We start from the raw sequence: 21317 nt of genomic DNA, 5'->3' as shown, positions 1-21317 counted from the left end.
GGTTGGGATCCCTGGGTTGGGAAGATCTGGAGATGGGAAAGGCCACCCACTCCAGTATTCTGGCTTAGAGAATTCCATGGACTATGTAGTCCGTGGGGTCGCAAAGAGCTGGACACAACTGAGCGACTTTCACTTCACTTCATGCAGACAAAAGTGGGCTTCCCAGGTGGTAAAGAGTCCACCTGCCAGTGCAAGAGACACAAGAGATGTGGGTTCGGTCCCTGGGTCAGAAAGATCCCCTGGGGGAGGAAATGGCAACCCACTGTAGTATTCTTGCCTGGAGAATTCCATGGACAGAGGAGCCTGGTGGGCTCTGGTCCATGGGGCTACAAACAGTTGGACTCGACTGAGTGAGCGCACACACACACACATGCAGACAAAAGTGACTTTGTGGGGACTTGGGATCCAGGTAGGAGGCTGGAAACTTGGTGGAGCTCACGACCAAGGAGGGAGGCTTCCCCGGTGGCTCAGTGGTAAAGCACCTGCCTGCCAATGCAGGACACACTGGTTCAATCCTTGGTTCAGGAAGATCCCATATGCCATGGAGCAACTAAGTCCATGAGCCACAACTATTGGGCATCTGCTCTAGAACCTGGGAACTGCCGCTACCAAGCCCATGAGCCCCAACTGCTGAAGTCCACATGCCCTAGAGCCTGCGCCCCACAAGAGAAGCCACCACAATGAGAAGCCCGGGCACTGAAACGGAGAGTAGCTCTTATTCGCTGCAACTACAGAAAAGACCTCGCAGCTTTCATAGAGGGAAAAGGGAAGTTAAGAGGGCCGTGGTCAACAAAGGACCTCTGGATTTTCATGGGAAGAGTCCTTGCCAGGAAAGAAGAGGAGTCTTTCTTCCTCCAGACTGGCTCCGCTACAGTCACAGGGTGTGAGAGCTTGGCTCTCTGCTGCAAACGCAAATACTCCCCCCATACCACTCACCCTGTGATCTTGCCTTGCCTTGCTCTACTCACTTTTCCTAGTAATTCATCCATGTACCTTAATTCTTAGCTCAGCTTTTACCATCTCAAGGAAGCTCTCCCTGAATTCCCCATCACTAACAAGCCAGGCGAGTCTTCCTCCTCTGTCTCCCCAACCCTCATGCCCAGAGCATAACCACTGCCTTCAGACACAGAATTACGGTAGCCTCCCTCCTTGGTCCTTTACGAGCTCCTGATTCATGTCTGTAAAACAGTCTAAGCCACTAACAGGCATTCAGTCATTATCAGTGGAACAAACTGCACTTCAGATCAATTCAACTCTCCCTGTCTCTCAAAGTCTAGGTCAGTGCTGGCTCTGCTGATTCATCTGTAAAGGACTGCTCCCTCTTTCACACTGCCGGAGCCCAGGGACTCATCTTCTCATCAGTAACCTCTCCTTTTTTATCCATTGCACTTGACACTAGGCTGGTGGAACCTAAGTAGGGATAGAGTCTCACAGTTACCTCCTCCAGTTCTGCTTCCACCACCAATCCTGTCCCTGAGCATGTGTTGATCATGCTTGAACATTTTGCTTTGAGTGCAGGGTAGAGTGTTTGCAAGCAGGAGAGGTGGGACCATGGAGTGAGGAGCTGGCATAACCCAAGATTGAGTGGGCTGCTCAGGGATGAGGTCTTTCCATAGGGAAAAGGAAAACAGGAGAAAGCCACAGTCAGTATTGCTTTGAGGTCTGAGAGAGCAACACTCATGTGGTTGACGAGGGTGTGGATGAGGCCACAGAGGACAGAGAGCACCCAACACAAGATGAGGAGTGAAACGCAGAGCCCAGGGAATGGGTAGCCTCACCCAGGGCACCTGCAGTGGGGGTAATGCAGGTGTCTTCAAATGGCTCACAGGCAGCAGGTCCCCTAGAGCATGTCAGAGCTTAAGACCAAGAGTGTGCTAGAGAGCCCCCTCTCCAGGCCACAGCTGGGTATATTATGAAAGACTGGGATGGCTGTGCTGTGGTCCTGTGGTCAGATAAGTTGAAGAATTTGATCCCGCAAAATTTTAGTATTAGTGTTAGCATGACCTTATTTATTGCCAAGGTTGATGAGGTCTGGGGACACTGGTTACACATAGGTGTATTTTCTTCATCACAGAGGTATGAGCTCATTTTGAGCTGGATCTATGCTCTCATAGGACTTCCCAGGTGGCTCAGTGATAAAGAATCCACCTGCCAGTGCAGGAGACTCCGGTTCAGTCCCTGGGTGGGGAAGATCCCCTGGAGAAGGAAACAGCAACCCGCTCCAGTATTCTTGCCTGGAAAATCCCATGGACAGAGGAGTCTGGTAGGCTACAGTCCATGGGGTTGTAAAAGGGTCAGACATGACTTAATGACTAAACAAGTGTGTCCTCATCACTCCTGCATCCTCCATAGGATAATGCCTGGTACATGAATTGAAGCAATCTCCACTTCAATGCCCAGATTACCTCATGTCAACCTCTGAAAGCCTTTCCCTAAGAGGAGTCTTCCCAGTGCCCCATGCATGGCCTTATTCCTCAGGATGTAGGTGAAAGGGTTCATCATGGGGGTCACCACAGTGTACATGGCTATGGCTACTGAGTCCTTCATGGAGTAGGTTTTGAGGGGCTATAGATATACCATACCAAGTGTCCCACAGAAGAGGGAGACCAGAGCCAAGTGTGAGGCACAGGTGGAGAAAGCTTTGTGTTTCCCAGACACTGAAGGTATTTGGAGATGTCTCTGACAATCCGGACATAGGAGGTGATCACGAACCCAAAGGGGTGAAGATGAAGCAGTCTGGGATGATCAACACTGTGTGACTGGTGTGAACGTCGGAACAGGTGAGCCTCAGTAGGATGTACATCTCACAGACGACTTAGTGGATCTTCCGGGACCCAAAGAACATCACCTTGGTCATGAGGAGCGTGTGGATGAGGACATAGAGGACAGAGGGTGCCCAACACAAGGTGAGGAGTGAAATGCAGAGCCGAGGGCTCATGGCCGTGGTGTAATAGAGAGGGCAGCAGATGGCCACATAGTCGTCATATGCCATCATGGCCAGGATGAGGTTGTCCAGAGTCACCAAGGAGACCAGGAAGTAGAACTGAGTCAGAAACCCCGCATATGAGATGGCTTTGTTCTGAGACTGAAGATTAACCAGCATCTTGGGGATTGTGTTTGTTACAACACAAACCTCTTCACAGAAGAGGTCTGTGAAGGAGAGGTTGGCCAGGAAGAAGTACATGGGAGTGTGCAGGAGGGAGTCAGAGCCAATGGCCAGAATGATAAGCACATTTCCCACCACTGTGACCAGGTACATGGACAAGAACATCCAAAACAGGACACGCTGCTGCTCAGGATTCTCTGAGATCTCCAGGAGGAGGAACTCAGAGTCCACTCTGGTTGCCTCCATGCATTTCTCCAAGTGTCTGCAACATCAGCACCAACAAACGTTTGTTTACTGTTACTTCTATTAAACAAGGACATTCACATACACAAAATCAACTGTTTTCTTGGCATTAAAATATCTTGGACAAGGTTGGATGCATGAGACAAGTGCTCAGGCCTGGTGCACTGGGAAGACCCAGAGGGATGGGGTGGAGAGGGAGGTGGGAGGGGGGACCGGGATGGGGAATACATGTAAATCCATGGCTAATTCATTTCAATGTATGACAAAAACCACTGCAATGCTGTAAAGTAATTAGCCTCCAACTAATAAAAATAAATGGAAAAGAAAAAAAATATCTTGGACAAATTTTATAATACTTTAATACAGATTATCAACAAAATAATAACAGGCATAAACATATAACATGGACAATGTGCAACTTCTAGTCATTCCAGCAACTTCTTCTCAGTTCAGTTCAGTTCAGTCACTCAGTCATGTCTGACTATTTGCGACCCAATGGACTGCAGCACGCCAGGCTTCCCTGTCCATCACCAACTCCCGGAGCTTACTCAGAGCCATGTCCATTGAGTCAGTGATGCCATCCAACCATCTCATCCTCTGTTGTCCCCTTCTCCTCCCACCTTCAATCTTTCCCAGCATCAGGGTCTTTTCCAACAAGTCAGTTCTTAATTTTTTTTCTATTTTTTTTATTAACAAGCAAAATAATAATTAAAAAACAACAACACAACAACAAAAACCTTAAAGTTGGAACTGCAATAAGTCAAACTGCTGCTGGAGTTCACAGATGTACCTGGGGTACATGCTCCCTCACTGCAAAGCAGGACTTAGGCACATAACTGTGCATTTAGGTATACAGATGACCAGGAAGAGTCAAAGAGGTGGAAACCACTGGAGAACAGAAAGCATCACAAGCTTTTCATCAGGCAATTCCAAAGCACTCTGCTCTTTTCCTCTTCTTTGCCTCTGTATCCTCTGTGGTTCCTGTTCCAGCTGAACTTGTGACAATCCCAAATCGCTCCTTCCTCTTTTTCAGCTTTTCGTCATCCTCCGACTTTCTGGAGATTGAAGAGACATTCAAACCAAACCTTTGAGCTCTTTCTTTTAGCTTATCCAGGTTAACCATAGGCTTGGTATCAGACGACAGACCTTTTGATGGAACTGGAGAAATCCCAAATCTAGCTGCCCGGGCAGCTTTCTTACTCTCCAAACTCACAGGTACATTGAATCGTTCAGCTCTCTTCTGCATCCTCTCAGTCTGTGGTATTTCAGATGTAATTTTTACCACTTTTTTCTCTGCTGCCACATCAACAGTTTTTTCAGGAGGTTCTTCCTCTTTGACAGGCAGTTCTAAGGGCTTTGGTTCTTCTTCTCTGTTTCATCTCCCAGTACATCTTCTTCATTTGCCTCCTCTTCAGCATGCTCTTCAAGATATGCCTGGAGCCTGTTGATGAGATCTTGTTTTATTCCCTTGGTCTCCAAACCACGAGCAAGGCATTCCTGCTTTAGTTCAGCAAGCTTCAGCTTATCAAGTCAGTTCTTCAAATGAGGTGGCCAACGTATTGGAGCTTCGGCTTCAGCATCAGTCCTTCCAGTGAATATTCAGGACTGATTTCCTTTAGGATTGACTTCTTCCCTGCCATACTTCTTTTTAAAAAAATTATTTATTTACTTTAATTGGAGGCTAATTACTTAAAATATTGTAGCGCTTTTTTCCATACATTGACATAAATCAGCCATGGATGTACATGTGTTCCCCATCCTGAATCCCCCTCCCCCTCCCTCCCCATTTCATCCCTCAGGGTCGTCCCAGTACACCGGCCCTATGCACTCTGTCTCATGCATTGAACCTGGACTGGTGAACTATTTCATAAATGGTAATATATATGTTTCAATGCTATCCTCTCAAATCATCCCACCCTCATCTTCTCCCACAGAGTCCAAGAGTTTGTTCTTTATCTCTGTGTCTCTTTTGCTATCTCACATACAGGGTCATCATTACCATCTTCCTAAATTCCATATATATGCATTAATATACTGAATTGGTGTTTTTCTTTCTGACTTACTTCATTCTGTATAATAGGCTCCAGTTTCATCCACCTCATCAGAACTGATTCAAATGCATTCTTTTTAATAGCTGAGTAATATTCCATTGTGTATATGTACCACAGCTTTCTTATCCATTCATCGGTTGATGGGCATCTAGGTTGCTTCCATGTCCTGGCTATTGTAAACAATGCTGCAATGAACATTGGGGTACACATGTCTCATTCAATTCTGGTTTCCTTGGGGTGTATGCCCAGCAGTAGGATTGCTGGGTTGTATGGTCTGCCCAGGCTTCAGCAATACGTGAACCATGAACTTCCAGATGTTCAAGCTGGTTTTAGAAAAGGCAGAGGAACCAGAGATCAAATTGCCAACATCCGCTGGATCATCGAAAAAGCAAGAGAGTTCCAGAAAAACATCTATTTCTGCTTTATTGACTTCACCAAAGCCTTTGACTGTGTGGATCACAATAAACTGTGGAAAATTCTGAAAGAGATGGGAATACCAGACCACCTGACCTGCCTCTTGAGAAACCTGTATGCAGGTCAGGAAGCAATAGTTAGAACTGGACATGGAACAACAGACTGGTACCAAATAGAAAAAGGAGTATGTCAAGGCTGTATATTGTCACCCTGCTTATTTAACTTCTATGCAGTGTACATCATGAGAAACACTGGGCTGGAGGAAGCACAAGCTGGAATCAAGACTGCCAGGAGAAATATCAATAACCTCAGATATGCAGATGACACCACCCTTACGGTAGAGAGTGAAGAGGAACTAAAAAGCCTCTTGATGAAAGTGAAAGAGGAGAGTGAAAAAGTTGGCTTAAAACTCAACATTCAGAAAACTAAGATCATGGCATCTGGTCCCATCACCTCATGGGAAATAGATGGGGAGACAGTGGAAACAGTGTCAGACTTTATTTTTTGGGGTTCCAAAATCACTGCAGATGGTGACTGCAGCCATGAAATTAAAAGACGCTTACTCCTTGGAAGGAAAGTTATGACCAACCTAGATAGCATATTAAAAAGCAGAGACATTACTTTGCCAACAAAGGTTCGTCTGGTCAGGGCTATGGATTTCCCAAAGGTCATGTATGGATGTGAGAGTTGGACTGTGAAGAAAGCTGAGCGCCGAAAAATTGATGATTTTGAACTGTGGTGTTGGAGAAGACTCTTGAGAGTCCCTTGGACTGCAAGGAGATCCAATCAGTCCATCCTAAAGGAGATCAGTCCTGGGTGTTCATTGGAAGGATTGATGCTGAAGCTGAAACTCCAGTACTTTGGCCACCTCATTCGAAGAGTTGACTTATTGGAGAAGACCCTGATGCTGTGAGGGATTGGGGGCAGGAGGAGAAGGGGACGACAGAGGATGAGATGACTCAATGGGCATGAGTTTGAGTAAACTCCGGGAGCTGGTGATGGACAGGGAGGCCTGGCATGCTGTGATTCATGGGGTCGCAAAGAGTCGGACACAACTGAGTGACTGAACTGAACTGAACTGAGCTGAATGGTCTGCTATACTTCTTATCTGCCATACTCAATATTACAGGAATAAAATCTATGTCTTATTTTAAATTCTACCATCTTACCATATTCTTGAAGTGCTTACAGTTTAGTACATCATGATATTGAGTAGATGTTTAGTTAGGAATAATTGCGCCTCAAATAAACCTCATTGGCAATGTACTGCCACTGTGCAAAGACGAACAGATTTTTAAATAATATTTAAAATAGGTTATGCACTATAAAAAGGGCTTCCCTGGTGGCTCAGACAGTAAAGCCTCTGCCTGCAATGAGGGAGACCTGGGTTTAATCCCTGGGTTGGGAAGATCCCCTGGAGAAGGAAATGGCAACCCACTCCAGTATTCTTGCATGGAAAATCCCATGGACAGAGGAACCTGCTACAGTTCATGGGGTTGCAAAGAGTCGGACGCAACTGAGTTACTTCACCTTCTTTCTTTCTTATGCACTATAAGAAATGATTATTATACAACTGGACAAAGGGAGACAGTAAAAATATTGGAAAGGAGAAGGAAAAATTATCATTTTCATTGATAGGACGATTTATTGGGGAAATCTAAGACAATCAACTGAAATGCCATTGGAAATAAAAATCAGCGTCAGTAAAGTGGCCAATCACGCAATGAATGAATAGACCTCAAAACTAACAGTTGGCCCAGTAAGTCCACCTACAGTGCAGTGATTAAGAATTAAGAATTTCATTTTGAGTTTATTTTTATGTATGGTGTTAGAAAGTGTTCTAGTTTCATTCTTTTACAAGTGGTTGACCAGTTTTCCCAGCACCACTTGTTAAAGAGGTTGTCTTTCTTCCATTGTATATTCTTGCCTCCTTTGTCGAAGATAAGGTGGCCATAGGTTCGTGGATTTATCTCTGGGCTTTCTATTCTGTTCCATTGATCTATATTTCTGTCTTTGTGCCAGTACCATACTGTCTTGATGACTGTGGCTTTGTACTATAGTCTGAAGTCAGGCAGGTTGATTCCTCGAGTTCCATTCTTCTTTCTCAAGATTACTTTGGCTATTTGAGTTTTTTTGTATTTCCATACAAATTGTGAAATTATTTGTTCTAGATCTGTGAAAAATACCATTGGTAGCTTGATAGGGATTGCATTGAATCTGTAGATTGCTTTGGGTAGTATAGCCATTTTGACAATACTGATTCTTCCAATCCATGAACAAAGTATATTTCTCCATCTGTTTGTGTCCTCTTTGATTTCTTTCATCAGTGTTTTATAGTTTTCTATGTATAGGTCTTTTGTTTCTTTAGGTAGATATACTCCTAAGTATTTTATTCTTTTTGTTGCAATGGTGAATGGTATTGTAAATGCTGGAGAGGGTGTGGAGAAAAGGGAACCCTCTTACACTGTTGGTGGGAATGCAAATTAGTACAGCCACTATGGAGAACAGTGTGGAGATTTCTTAAAAGACTGGAATTAGAACTGCCATATGACCCAGCAATCCCACTTCTGGGCACATACACCGAGGAAACCAGATCTGAAAGAGACACGTGCACCCCAATGTTCATCGCAGCACTGTTTATAATAGCCAGGACATGGAAGCAACCTAGATGCCCATCAGCAGATGAATGGATAAGGAAACTGTGGTACATATACACTATGGAATATTACTCAGCCATTAAAAATAATTCATTTGAATCAGTTCTAATGAGATGGATGAAACTGGAGCCCATCATACAGAATGAAGTAAGCCAGAAAGATAAAGACCAATAGAGTATACTAACACATATATATGGAATTTAGAAAGATGGCAACGATAACCCTATATGCAACACAGAAAAAGAGACACAGATGTACAGAACAGACTTTTGGACTCTGTGAGAGAAGGCGAGGGTGGGATGTTTCGAGAGAACAGCATTGAAACATGTATATTATCTAGGGTGAAACAGATCACCAGCCCAGGTTGGATGCATGAGACAAGTGCTCGGGCCTGGTGCACTGGGAAGACCCAGAGGAATCGGGTGGAGAGGGAGGTGGGAGGGGGGATCGGGATGGGGAATACATGTAAATCCATGGCTGATTCATGTCAATGTATGACAAAAACCACTACAATATTGTAAAGTAATTAGCCTCCAACTAATAAAAATAAATGGAAAAAAAAAAGAAAGGAAAAAAAAGAATTCCAGATTATTTAAATTAAGAATTTCAGAAGCTGGAACTCATTATCTGAGCTCTGTCACTCACTATGAAACCTCAGGGCACTTACCTGAGCCCTTTAATACCAGCATTTCCCCTGTAAACAATGAGTTGTGGTAAGTGTAAAATTAAGGAATAAAGTGCTAAACACAAAGTATTAGCATGTAGTGGACAGACAATAAATATTGCCTATTACTGTTATAAATATTACATATAGGTAAACAATTATCTGGTGAAAATACAATGTGAACAATGACATTGTCAGCAAATTAATCTAAGCTTTAAAATGTTAATAAGAATTGAGCAAGACCTTCCAGTTCACCCCCTGAAGAAGGGAATGGCAACCCACTCCAGCATTCTTGCCTGGAGAGTTCTATGGGCAGTCCATGGGGTCAAAAAGAGTCAAACACGACTTTCACTTTCCAATTCTCCATTTCTCTATTTAAATAATAAATGGATAAACTCACTAATTTCTAGATATAAAGATGAAGTATTGCACATATGTGTATTCTCCTGAATTAATCTAAGATTATTTAACCCTATCCAAGTCAAAATCGTAACAGGACTTCCTGGAAACAATGACTATTTGAAGTTTCATCTAAAAATAAACACAAGGGACTTTCCTGGTGGTCCAGCTCCGAGCTGGAGCTAAGACTCCGAGCTCCCAGTGCAGCTGGATCCCTGTTCAGGAAACTAGATATCACATGACACAACTAAGTCCCAGCGCAGCCAAAGAAATAAATAAAAATATTTTAAAAATAAATTTGGACAATGTCGAGAAGAGTGCTAGAAAGGGAACATTTTTTCTGTCAAACACAAAAGCAGTGTGGTACTGGTGCTGGAGTGAACAGATCAGTGGAGCTAGACAGAACTTTAGTCAAGAGAGGTCTCAGGGAAGCAAGGATAATAGTCATAAATTATACTGACAGTTATTGAAGATACTTGAGATCCAAGAACTTATTTTTATGCTAGAAATTATTATAATAGTGCTGAACGTTGAAGCAAATGTCAGACTGCTTGTACTTGGTCTTCCACTTTTTTATAAATTTAATTTTATACTTCTTGAAGATCATACACATAGGCTATAAAAATCCGTATTCACACACACAGTTGTTCTTGAAAAATATTTTCTCCATGTAACTGAGTATTTTTTCATGCATACCAAACAAGAGAAAAATACATGCTCAACTCTGTCATTTTGTAACTTTGGAAATAAACAGAAAGAATGTGCTTTTTATTAAGAAAATTCTAGTTCTAGAAATTCATCTTAAGAATATAATCAGACAAAATGTAAAAAACTGTATTATCTTCGATATTCATTGGAGCCTTGTTAATAAGAGTAAAAATGTAGAAACAACATAAACATTCAACATTAGAGGTTTTCCTTAAAAATTACAGAATACCCAGGAAATGGCAACCCACTCCAGTATTCTTGCCTGGAAAATTTCATGAACAGAGGAGCCTGGTGGTCTACAGTCCATGGGGTCACAAAGAGTAGGACATGACTAAGGGACCAAGAACAAAGGAACAGAAAGAGACGTGGTTTCCAAAAAGGGAGAAACAGGAGTGACTGAATGGGTATGGGGAGTGATGAAAATGTTCTAAACTTAGATTATGATGACAGTTGTACAATTCTTTAAATATATTAAAACCATTCAATTGTGTGTTTTAAATGGGTGAATTTTATGCTTTCCAACATACATTAAGTGCAGACAAATACTGTTTGATTCTACTTACATAAGACACTTAGAAAAGTCAAATTCATAGTGTCAGAAAGTACACTGGTGGATGCCAGGGGCTGGGGGGATGGGGAGGTGGAGATTGGAAACGGGAAGTGAATGCTTACAGGGGACAGTGTTTCAGGTTAGAAAGGTGAAAAAATTCGGGTGATAAATGGTAGTGAGAGTTGCATAGCAATCTGAATGTACTTAATGCCACTGAACTGTACAGTTAAGTATGATTAATATAGTATGTTTTACACTACATGAGTTTTACCACAATAAAAAAAATTTAAAAATACATCATCAACATTGATCAGCCACAGGCATACATATGTCCCCCCCGCCGCTTGAACTCCCCTCCCATCTCCCACCCCATCTCTCCCCTCTAAGTTGTCACAGAGCACTAGGCTGAGTTCTCTGTGTCACATAGCAAATTCTCACTTGCCGTCTATTTGACATATGGTAAATAAATGGGTGAATTTTAGGGGTACTGGTTTATATCTCAATAAAGTTATTTTTAAAAGTATATAATCCATTAAATCAGTGGAAAACTCTGAATCTATCATAAATAATGATGTTTAAATTTTTTCATTTATATATGGAAACTTTGTAACAACTGATAAATTAAAATTTCAGTTTACTCTTACACAATAAAATACAAAATCTGCAGTTTACCCCTACCTGACACTAGCGATACCTGCTCAGTGTTGCTGTTATGAGGAAGAGAAACAAGGAAATAAATCAAGTGCTCAGCACTGGCTGAAGCCCTTCCCTAACCAGCTGGGTCCTGGCGTTCAGAGCTTCCCTGACAGCAGAATGGGTGGGAGACGGGGAATGGGCCGGGAAAAGCCAGAGGACACTCCAGGACACTGGCCCATCTACTTTCTTGTCCTCAAGGCAAGTGTCCCCCTCACTTTGACATACATCAGAATCACCTGCAATACTCATTTAAAAAAACAACAAAACAGGTTCAAGGACTTCCCTGGAAGTCCAGGGGTTAAAGACTTTGTGCTTCTAATAGAGGGGGCATCGTTTTGATCCCTGGTTGGGGAACTAAGATCCCACATGCCTCCACAGTGCGATCAAAATTTTTTAAAACATAAATTACAAAGGAAGTTCACATGCCCTTTCTTGAGATGATTCAGTAGGTCTGCTGTGAGAATCAAGTTCTTTTTAGCAATCACCCTGTGATTTTGATTCTACATTTTGGAAAAACCACTTTGAGTCTGTAACAGTCAGTGTCCAGAGGGAAGCGAAGAGGAACTGAAGAGCCTCTTGATGAAAGTGAAAGAGGAAGAGTGAAAAAGTTGGCTTAAAACTCAAAATTCAAAAAACTAAGATCACGGCAGCCAGTCCCATCGTTTCATGGTAAATAGATGGGGAGACAACGGAAACATGACAGGCTTTATTTTCTTGGGCTCCAAAATCACTGCAGATGGTGACTGCAGCCATGAAATTAAAAGACGCTTGCTCCTTGAAAGAAAAGCTATGACCAACTTAGACAGCATACTAAAAAGGAGAGACATGACTTTGCCAACAAAGGTCTGTATAGTAAAAAATATGATTTTTCCAGTAGTCATGTATGGATGTGAGAGTTGGACCATAAAGAAAGCTGAGCGCCAAAGAATTGATGCTTTTGAACTGTGGTGTTGGAGAAGACACTTGAGAGCCCCTTGGACTGCAAGGAGATCAAATCAGTCCATCCTAAAGGAAAGCAGTCCTGAATATTCATTGGAAGGGCTGATGTTGAAGCTGAAGTTCCAATACTGTGGCCACCTGATGGGAAGAACTGACTCATTGGGAAAGACCCTGATGCTGGGAAAGATTAAAGGTGGGAGGAGAAGGTGACGACAGAGGGTAAGATGGTTGGATGGCATCACTGACTCAATGGACATGAGTTTGAGCAACCTCCAGGAGTTGGTGATGGACTGTAAAGCCTGGCGTGCTGCAATCCATGGGGTCACAAAGAGTTGAACACAACTGAACGACTGAACTGAACAGAACTGAGATGGCCTTAAACATACAAATCCCTCTGCAGTGTGACTCAGCAGAAAGAATGCAGGCATGATTTGGAAAAGGGCTCCAAAAGGGCGTGATTTGAAAACCTGGCCGTTAGTACCTCTTGTGTTGTTCCCTAGCTATGTGACCTAGAGGAGAGCACACAACCTCTCGGAGCCTTTTCATCTCACTCATAAACCCTTTCTTGCAGATTGAAGAATGACATGCAACAAAGCATGAGACAGAATGTTGAAAACTACAGAGCATTAAGATCGGAAGGATTTTAATTACTTTTAAATATGAAGGGATTAAAGGCTTCCCAGGTGGCCCAGTGGTAAAGAATCTGCCTGCTAATGCAGAAGACACATGTTTGATCCCTGGGGCAGGAAGATCCCCTGGAGAAAGAAATGGCAACCCACGCCAGTATTCTTGCCTGGGAAATCTCCTGGACAGAGGAGCCTGACAGGCTCCAGTCCATAGGGTCACAAAAGATTCAGACATGACTTAGTGACTAAACTATGAACAAACATGAACGGATTAGAGTATATGAAGACTTTCCAAAGTATCTATGCTTGTAGGAGACAGAAAATGGAGAAGAAAAAAGATTTTAAAACAGGAGAGAAAGAGAGGGAGAGAGAGAGAGAAAGAGGGGGGACGTCCTTATCCCCGGCTCTGTGCTGGTCTCAGAGTTCACCGGTTCTGCTGCCTGCACTTTTCTTCTATGAAAACTCACAGTCAGGACATAAAGGGTCTTAAGTAAAACTGTAGTACTCGGGGCTGGAACAGGGTAAAGTGAAAAGCCAGGGAACTCGTACCTGGAACTTTGGTCCTCTAATACAAGAGACAGAATATAAGGCTTTAGGTGCTCCGACGAGGCTGGGGAAACTGAGGGCTGATGCCTGAGCATCAGGAAGGAAGGGCCTAAGTCAGGCAATGTCAGGTCTATTTGTCAGTTTGAGGGAGCCTCCAAGGAAGCAATCCCAAAACAATTTCTTCAGATGAGCATGAGTAATTTTCCCAATGAGCCAGGGTCTTGGGAAATGAGCCTTGTTTACAAGGAATAAGCCAGACTCTTTTTCTCTCTCTTATCTCACTTTGTCTCCTCCCCATATATTCTTCCTTCCTCCTTCATTCTCCCTATTTTAGGTGATAAGATGAGTTTGGATCTCACAAACCATAGATCCCTCAGTCTATCCTTTATCTGACCAAACTCAGCACCACTGACTCAGAACAGAAAGGGTTTTTAGATTCAAACAAGCCTATTTATTGCCTCTATACGCTCTCCATAGAGGAACTGGATTTTTAACATCTCTGTCCAGACAACACCTTGTCCTGTCTTTGCATCTCCACTTTGACAGGGAGCTATCTTCAAACAGATTTCAAGTAAAATGTCTCCAGTCTCAAATGTACATGTGCATAGTTGTGTCTGACTCTTTGTGACCCCATATTCTGCAACCTGCCAGGCTCCCTCCTCTATTCATGGAATTTTCAAGGCAACAATATTGGAATGGGTTGCCATTTTTTCCTCCAGGTGATTGTCCCAACCCAGGGATAGAACCTGCGTCTCCAGCATCTCCTGCATTGGCAGGCATTTCTTTACCACTGCACCACAGTTAGTAGTTACAAAACAGCATCTCAGTTTGGAGTCATTATTTAGAGTAGAGTTATGCTAAAGACACACTGCTGGAGGAGAATATGAATGATTTCAGGCATGTTCCCAGCTCCACTACTAGATGGGCCATGATTGATTCACTGAATTGCTCTAGCTACCCCCTCCCACTGCCTCCTACTTTTCAAATCTAACCATAACAAACCTTCCACTTGTCAAATTATGAGGTAGTCACAGTTGTTTTAGCACCACCACCCAGCCATCCCATGGAATCAGTTTGTATAGTTGGCCTTTGTCCTGCTCCTGAGGTCCTTACAACCTGAGGTCATTTGGTCATTATAACCCGAACCGCTTTCTGGGAACAGCCCAGGCTCCCAAAGCCTCTCAACAAAAACCAACCTCATTTATGCTTTTAGTGCTTGGGAATCTATCTTCCTTACTTCTTTCTTGATTTATGTTGTATTATTTATTGATGCAGGCATTGCGCTAGATGCTGGGAAACCACCATGAACAAAATGGACACGATTGCCTCCTTTCATGGAGCCTGAAGATCAGCAAAGAGGTAAGTAAAATAATCACAAACTGATGCATGCCCCAAAGAAGCTATAATCTGAAATAGAGAATAATGAGGGATGAGCAGGCAACTACTGGATTTGCCAAAAGAAAAAAAAAAAAATTCACTTGGGCTTTTTCATGCCATCTTACAAAAAAACTTGAATGAACTTTTCGGCCAATCCAACACTTAGTTTGGTTGGTCACAGGGTCTCTCTGAAAGACACGTAAGCTGAGGCTAGATGGCTGAGAGGGTGTCAGGTACTCAGGGAGTTGATAAAAGAGCTTTCCAGAGAGAAGACACAGCATCTTCAAAGGCACAAGAGTGTATATTCAAGGACTGACAGAGAGTCAGTGCTGGCGTTACTCACGCTGTGGGGGACACAGGTTGAGGCTGGGAGCTACGTGTGTGCAGATGAAGCCAGTAAGTCTGGCTTCCTCTGCTTTTTCTTAAAACTATAAGTTCAATGAGAAGTCATTTGAGTATTTTAAGCAAGTGGAGTGGGATGATTTAATTTAGGTTGAATGGATCACTCTGGTTGCCATGAGGAGAATGGGTTGAAGACAGTCAGAAGCAGAAGCAAATGAAGTAGTGGCCCAGGCATGTGGGGAACATGACCCGAGCTAGGATGAAACCAGAAAGATAGGAAAAGAAATGATCTCGCTACTCTTGGCAGTGAAATCATGAAGCTTCCGTAATGGGCTGGATCCTGGAAATACAAGAAAGAATAAAATCAAGGATGACCTTCCATTTCTGACTTGGGGAACTGGGGAAGGGTGCATAATGGATTAATATGGGGGAGAGTTTGAACTCCTGAGAGATGAGCAGGGGAGATGAATGACAAGAGGGTATGTGGATATATAAAAGGTAGTGGATGGTGGTTTAAATTTGGAAGACATCAGCACATATAAAATATCTAGAGCTATGGAGACAGAGGAGATCATCTATAGAATAGGGGGAGAGGAAGGAACGATGATACAGAATCAAGGTCAAAGGAAGACCAGAAGTACCGAGATGGCAGTCCAGTGTAAGAGGAAGAATTGGCAGAGGAAATGCAGAGTGGCCAGAGAAGAGAGAGGAAAACCAGGGCCATTTGCCCCCACAATAGGAAGGACATTTTTGTGGATTTAAGATGGGATATGAAGTCCTCTCTGTCATCTTCTCCTCTCTGAAAACAGGACTGAGAAAATGCTTACTCACACCACCACTGTTGAACATAATATTGGGAGATTCTGGATAGCACTATATGGAAACAGGAAAAAAATAAGCTTACTCCCATCTCTCCTCTGCCACCAACTTCCAGTCCAGGGCACACCTAAAACTATCTCCCTTTTTTTTTCACCAAAAAGTTTTTCCACTTCCCTCCCTGTCTTTGACGCTCTGCCAAATGGAAGAGAAGCCTGTAGGTGTATGTATCAAATCATTAAGATCAGGCCTTAATTTTATTCACTACATTATTAATTTTATAATTATTATTTTAAAAAAGATATTAGGACTTCGCTGGCGGTCCAGTGGTTAAGAATTCACCTGTTAATGCAGGGGGCATGGGTTTGATGCCTAGTCTGGGAAGATTCCACATGCCTTGAGGTGTCTAAGCCCATGCTCCATGACTACTGAGCCCACGTGTCCTAGATCCTATGCTCTGCAACAAGAGAAGCCACTGCAATGAGAAACCCAAGCATGGTAATGAAGAGCAGCTCACCACAACTAGAGAAAACCAACGCGCCACAACGAAGACCCAAGGCAGTCAAAAATAAAAATAATTAATTAAAAATAAGATATTAAACAATCTTACTGTTCATATAATTTGATCCTATAATTCCACTTCTAAAGATTTACATCCTAATAAACCATCCAAAATGGAATCAACTTTATAAAAAAATACTTGTCATGATATTATTTATAACTTTTTTAAATAAAAGGAGCCTATACAACCTAGGGGATATAGCCAATATTTTATAGTAACTATAAATGGACTATAACCTTTAAAAATTGTGAATCACTATGTCATACACTTGTAACTTACATAACATTATACATGAACAATATATCCTTCAATTAAAAAAAATAATTAAAACAAAACATAAATGGTCAAGAGTGTAAATTTTATGCCATGTGGTTTTTTATCACAAAATTTTTTAATTTAAAAAATAATAATCAAATCAAAAGAGCCTAAATGCCTATCAATTAGGAAATATGATAGTACCTATAACAACAGGTGGAATATTGTGCTTATGTTTTTGTTTATTTGCTTTTATTTGCTTATTTTATTTGCTTATGTTATTTTATTTGCTTATGTTATTGTGTTTACATTGTGCTTATGGCATGGGAAATTTCTTATAATGACAAGAAGAAGGAAAACAAAAAAATATTAGATGTAAATACACCAATATGTTGCATGCAAGTGTCTATGGGTGACAGGGATTGGAGGTGATTTTTGTCTGTTTCCCTGTTTCCCACTGGACTGAGGTTCTAGAGCTCCACCTGGTTAGCACTGCACACTCCTCTCAATGTCCCCAGGACCCAGTCCAAGACTTCAGCACATCTAGACATGCCTCGAAGACATTAGTAATGTTTGCTTACTAGGAGATTCTTGAGAGTCCCTTGGGCTGCAAGGAGATCAAACGAGTCAGTCCTAAAGGAAATTAACCCTGAATATTCATTGGAAAGGCTGATGCTGAAACTGAAGCTCCAACCATTTGGCCACCTCATGTGAAAAGCTGACTCATTGGAAAAGACCCTGATGCTGGGAAAGATTAAAGGCAGGAGGAAAAGGGGACAACCGAGGATGAAGTGGTTGGATGGCATCACCGACTCAAAATGAGTTTGAGCAAACTCCAGGAGATAATGAAGGACAGGAAAGCCTGGTGTGCTGCAGTCCGTGGGGTTGCAAAGACTTGGACATAGCTTAGCAAATAAACAGTAACAACAATTAGAAGATTATTTGATTAAGGCTCCAGTAAGGTTTGGCTTTCCTGGTGGCTCAGACGGTAAAGACTCTGCCTGAAAGGCAGGAGATACAGGTTTGATCCCTGAGTCAGAAGGTTCCCTGAATATTCTTGCCTGGAGAATTCCAGGGACAGAGGAACCTGGAGAGCAATAGTCCACAGGGTCGCAAAGAGGCAGACATAACTGAGCGACTAACACTTCCACTTTTCAAGATTTGGCTTCCTCCATGCTCCTCAGCTCAGATGTTAATCATTAAGAAATTACTGTGGCCCCAAAACCCCTTCATGGATCTCTGTCTTGTCTTGGTGAAGGGGCGTGTGTAACTCAATGAAGCTATGAGCCATGCTGTGTAGGGTCACCCAAGATGGACGGGTCCTAGCAGAGAGTTCTGACAAAACGTGATCCACTGGAGGAGCAAATGGCAAGCCACCCTAGTATACTTGCCATGAGAACCTTATGAACTGTATAAAAGGCCAAAAAGATATGACTGGCGTGCTGCAGTCCATGGGGTAGCAAAGCGTCAGACATCACTGGACAAATGAGCGATAACAAAAGCAACAACAATGGCCCCAATAGCTTGCTCAGTGAGTAAATTTAGGATTTTGGAGTTTCTTTAACAGTGTCTGAGAAGGTGGCATTGGAGCTCCTCAGAGCATCATACCTTTGGATAAATCTGACATATACAGATCCTGAAACTTTCTGACCACCAGGACTTTAAAAGTCTCTAGAGGCTAGACAGAGAAACAAGTGTCACCTTACCAAACTCTATGAACATTAATTGTTCAAGTGTATTTGCAGAATATGCCACATGCTTCTCTGAGCAATTTAAAAAAATATTAAGGACAATCTCAAGGTCCTTGCTGTCAATCACTGTTAATCACTGTTAGTCCACAGACATTTATTGATACCTAATAGGTGTTCACCCTTGCCCTGGGAGCAGCTGTATCGGACATGGTAAAAGTTCAGTATCTAGCTTTCCTGGGATCAAGACATGAACTTACGCAAAGGAGAAATAGCAAGAACTCTCAGCCTGGATTCTCTCAGAGCCCAGAGACAGGACCTGGCTCCATGAAGCTCCCCAGGGAAATGAGAAATTAGGCTGAAATGTTGAATCGGGCACATCCCAGCAAAATCAGTTATGAGACTGCCTTGATACTCCCAACTGTTTCCTAACTAATGAGGCTCCGGGGAGGTTCTGCTTCCTCTAGGCTTCAGGTTCCCTGACTTAGATGCTGAATTAATTACTAGGGAAGGTCTCTGCAGTCACATTCAGCCCACTTAGTGAGTAAAAATTTGGGTTATTTCAAAGGTCTCTCAGAGAACCTGGTCCCGGAAGCCCTCAGATCAGCGAGTTATCATTACCCTCCGAAGCAAAGGGAGGCCCCATCTCTGCTCTTTCCCCTCCTAGACATGGGTCACTATGAGGAGAGTGGGTTGGGAAGTGGGTGGCTGCTGTTGTTTTGATTTTTGTTTCTGTGGGTGCACAGTTGAGTAAATCATATGCCTTGGTTTATGAATATTATCCCCACCAGTCCTCAGAAAGCATCTCTCTGGCTTTACTGTCTTTCATTACCTCCAATTTCTACTCCCTTCCTCTTCCCCCACATATGTATCCTCACTCAAGGATGCATATATCCTCAGAGAACACATGTTTTATACGTCTGTATGTTGTATGTCTGCATGTTTATATACTGGGCTTCCCTGGTGGCTCAATGGTAAAGAAGCAGCCTGACAATGCGGGAGACATGGGTTTGATCCCTGGGTCGGAAAGATCCCCTGGAGAAAGAAGTGGCAACCCACTCCAGTATTCTTGCCTGGAGAATCCCATGGACAGATGAGCCTGGTGGGCTACAATCCATAGGGTCTCAAAAGAATTGGACACAACTTAGTAACTAAACAACAGCAACAAATGGTTATATATATAAATAATACTATGCAGTAGATCTCATTGTCTCTCTCTCTTTTCTTTTAAAGCTTTGTTTACTTATTTTTGGCTGTGCTGGGTCTTCACTGCATGCACAGGCTTTCTCTAGTTGCAGTGAGCGTTGGCTACTCTTTGTTGCAGAGCGCGGGCTTCTCATTGTGGGGGCTCCTCTTGTTGCGGAGCACAGGCCTAGAGCACAGGCTCAGTAGTTGTGGCCCACGGGCGGAGTTGCCCTGGAATCTTCCAGGACCAGGGATTAAGCCCATTAGGTTCCTTAACTTTTGCATGAACACTACTTTTATGATTCATTCTCCCTGCTCTATGGACACCCCTGCTTCTCTTATCTCTTTCCAATCCATTTCTTACCCTCACCAGAGCATTTCTCTTAATGTTTAAGTTAAACCTGATCACTCTCCTGCTTAAATCATTTCAAAAATGTGCTATTAAAATTAGAAAAATGAAAAACAGCCTAGATGCTTCTCTGGTCTTGCTCCTAGATGTAGTCGGCAACCTCAACCAGTGTCACTTGCTTTCTTTGATTCCCAAAACATCTGCCATCTTGGCTTTCTTTCAGTTCTCAAATTCACAAAATTCTGTCATCTCAGAGCTTTTGCCTTTGCTTTCCTCCTGCCTGGAAGCTCTTCCCTCAACTTTTTCCCATCCAAGTACCAACCAGGCCTGACCCTGCTTAGCTTCTGAGATCAGACAAGATCGGGCGCGTTCAGGGTGGTATGGTCATAGACTTCCCTCAACTTTCTGAAAGGCTTTGTACTAAGCCAAACTATTCTGAGTTCAGCCAAACTATTTTAAGTTCAACTCATAGACTTGGATGAAATGTCAAGAATCAGACATAGAATCTAACTTCAAGTGCTGAGGGGCCAAACAACATGCTCTATAGTTTGAGGTGTTAAGAGAGCATCATGCGGGTGAAATGTCAATGGAAAACAGAAGATAGGAGGGCTTTGGACAGAAAAATTCCCTCTCCTCTCTCCCTCCTGTGGATTACTCTGAGGTGCAGTTTCCCCTTGCAAACCCTCTAAATAAATTATCTGTGCCAAACTCACTTATAAGTTGAATGACTTACTATTTCTCTTTGCAGCTTGTTGTGAAGCAACAATCAGTACATTAATGGATCACACACTACAGTTCTTCACATTTTCCCTTGCCTTTCTTCCCTTTTTTCCTCACCATCCTGAGAAAGCTTTGTATCTACTAAACAAAGCGTCAGCATTTTAATAATTGTCTCAAGATCTGCTGTTTACAGTTTCCTTGGGATTTTCTATATGGACAATCATATTATCTGCCAAAAGAGACAGTTTTACTTTTGCTTTCCAATTATACGACTTCCTTTTTCTTGCCTTATTGCACAGCCCAGGATTTCCAGTATGTTGGATAGAAACGATGATAGATGACATCATTGTCTGTTTCTAGTCTTAGAGATAAAGCATTTGGTCTTTCACCATTAAATGTATTACTTTATATTTTTTTTTAATTT

The 21317-nt window shown here is 42.7% G+C and overlaps 2 pseudogenes; both read right to left on the bottom strand.

Moving 5' to 3' along the window:
* Positions 1–2406: 2406 nt before the first annotated feature.
* On the bottom strand, positions 2407–3356 carry LOC110150346 (olfactory receptor 1D2-like; annotated as a pseudogene).
* Positions 3357–4011: 655 nt separating this feature from the next.
* Positions 4012–6486, bottom strand: LOC139039046 (SAP domain-containing ribonucleoprotein-like; annotated as a pseudogene).
* Between the last annotated feature and the right edge of the window lie 14831 nt (positions 6487–21317).

The sequence above is a fragment of the Odocoileus virginianus genome, chromosome 17 (genome assembly GCF_023699985.2).
Source record: "Odocoileus virginianus isolate 20LAN1187 ecotype Illinois chromosome 17, Ovbor_1.2, whole genome shotgun sequence".
NCBI classification, from domain to species: domain Eukaryota; kingdom Metazoa; phylum Chordata; class Mammalia; order Artiodactyla; family Cervidae; genus Odocoileus; species Odocoileus virginianus.
The sequence above is the reverse complement of the archived record's forward strand: the minus strand, read 5'-3'. Positions and strand labels throughout refer to the sequence as shown.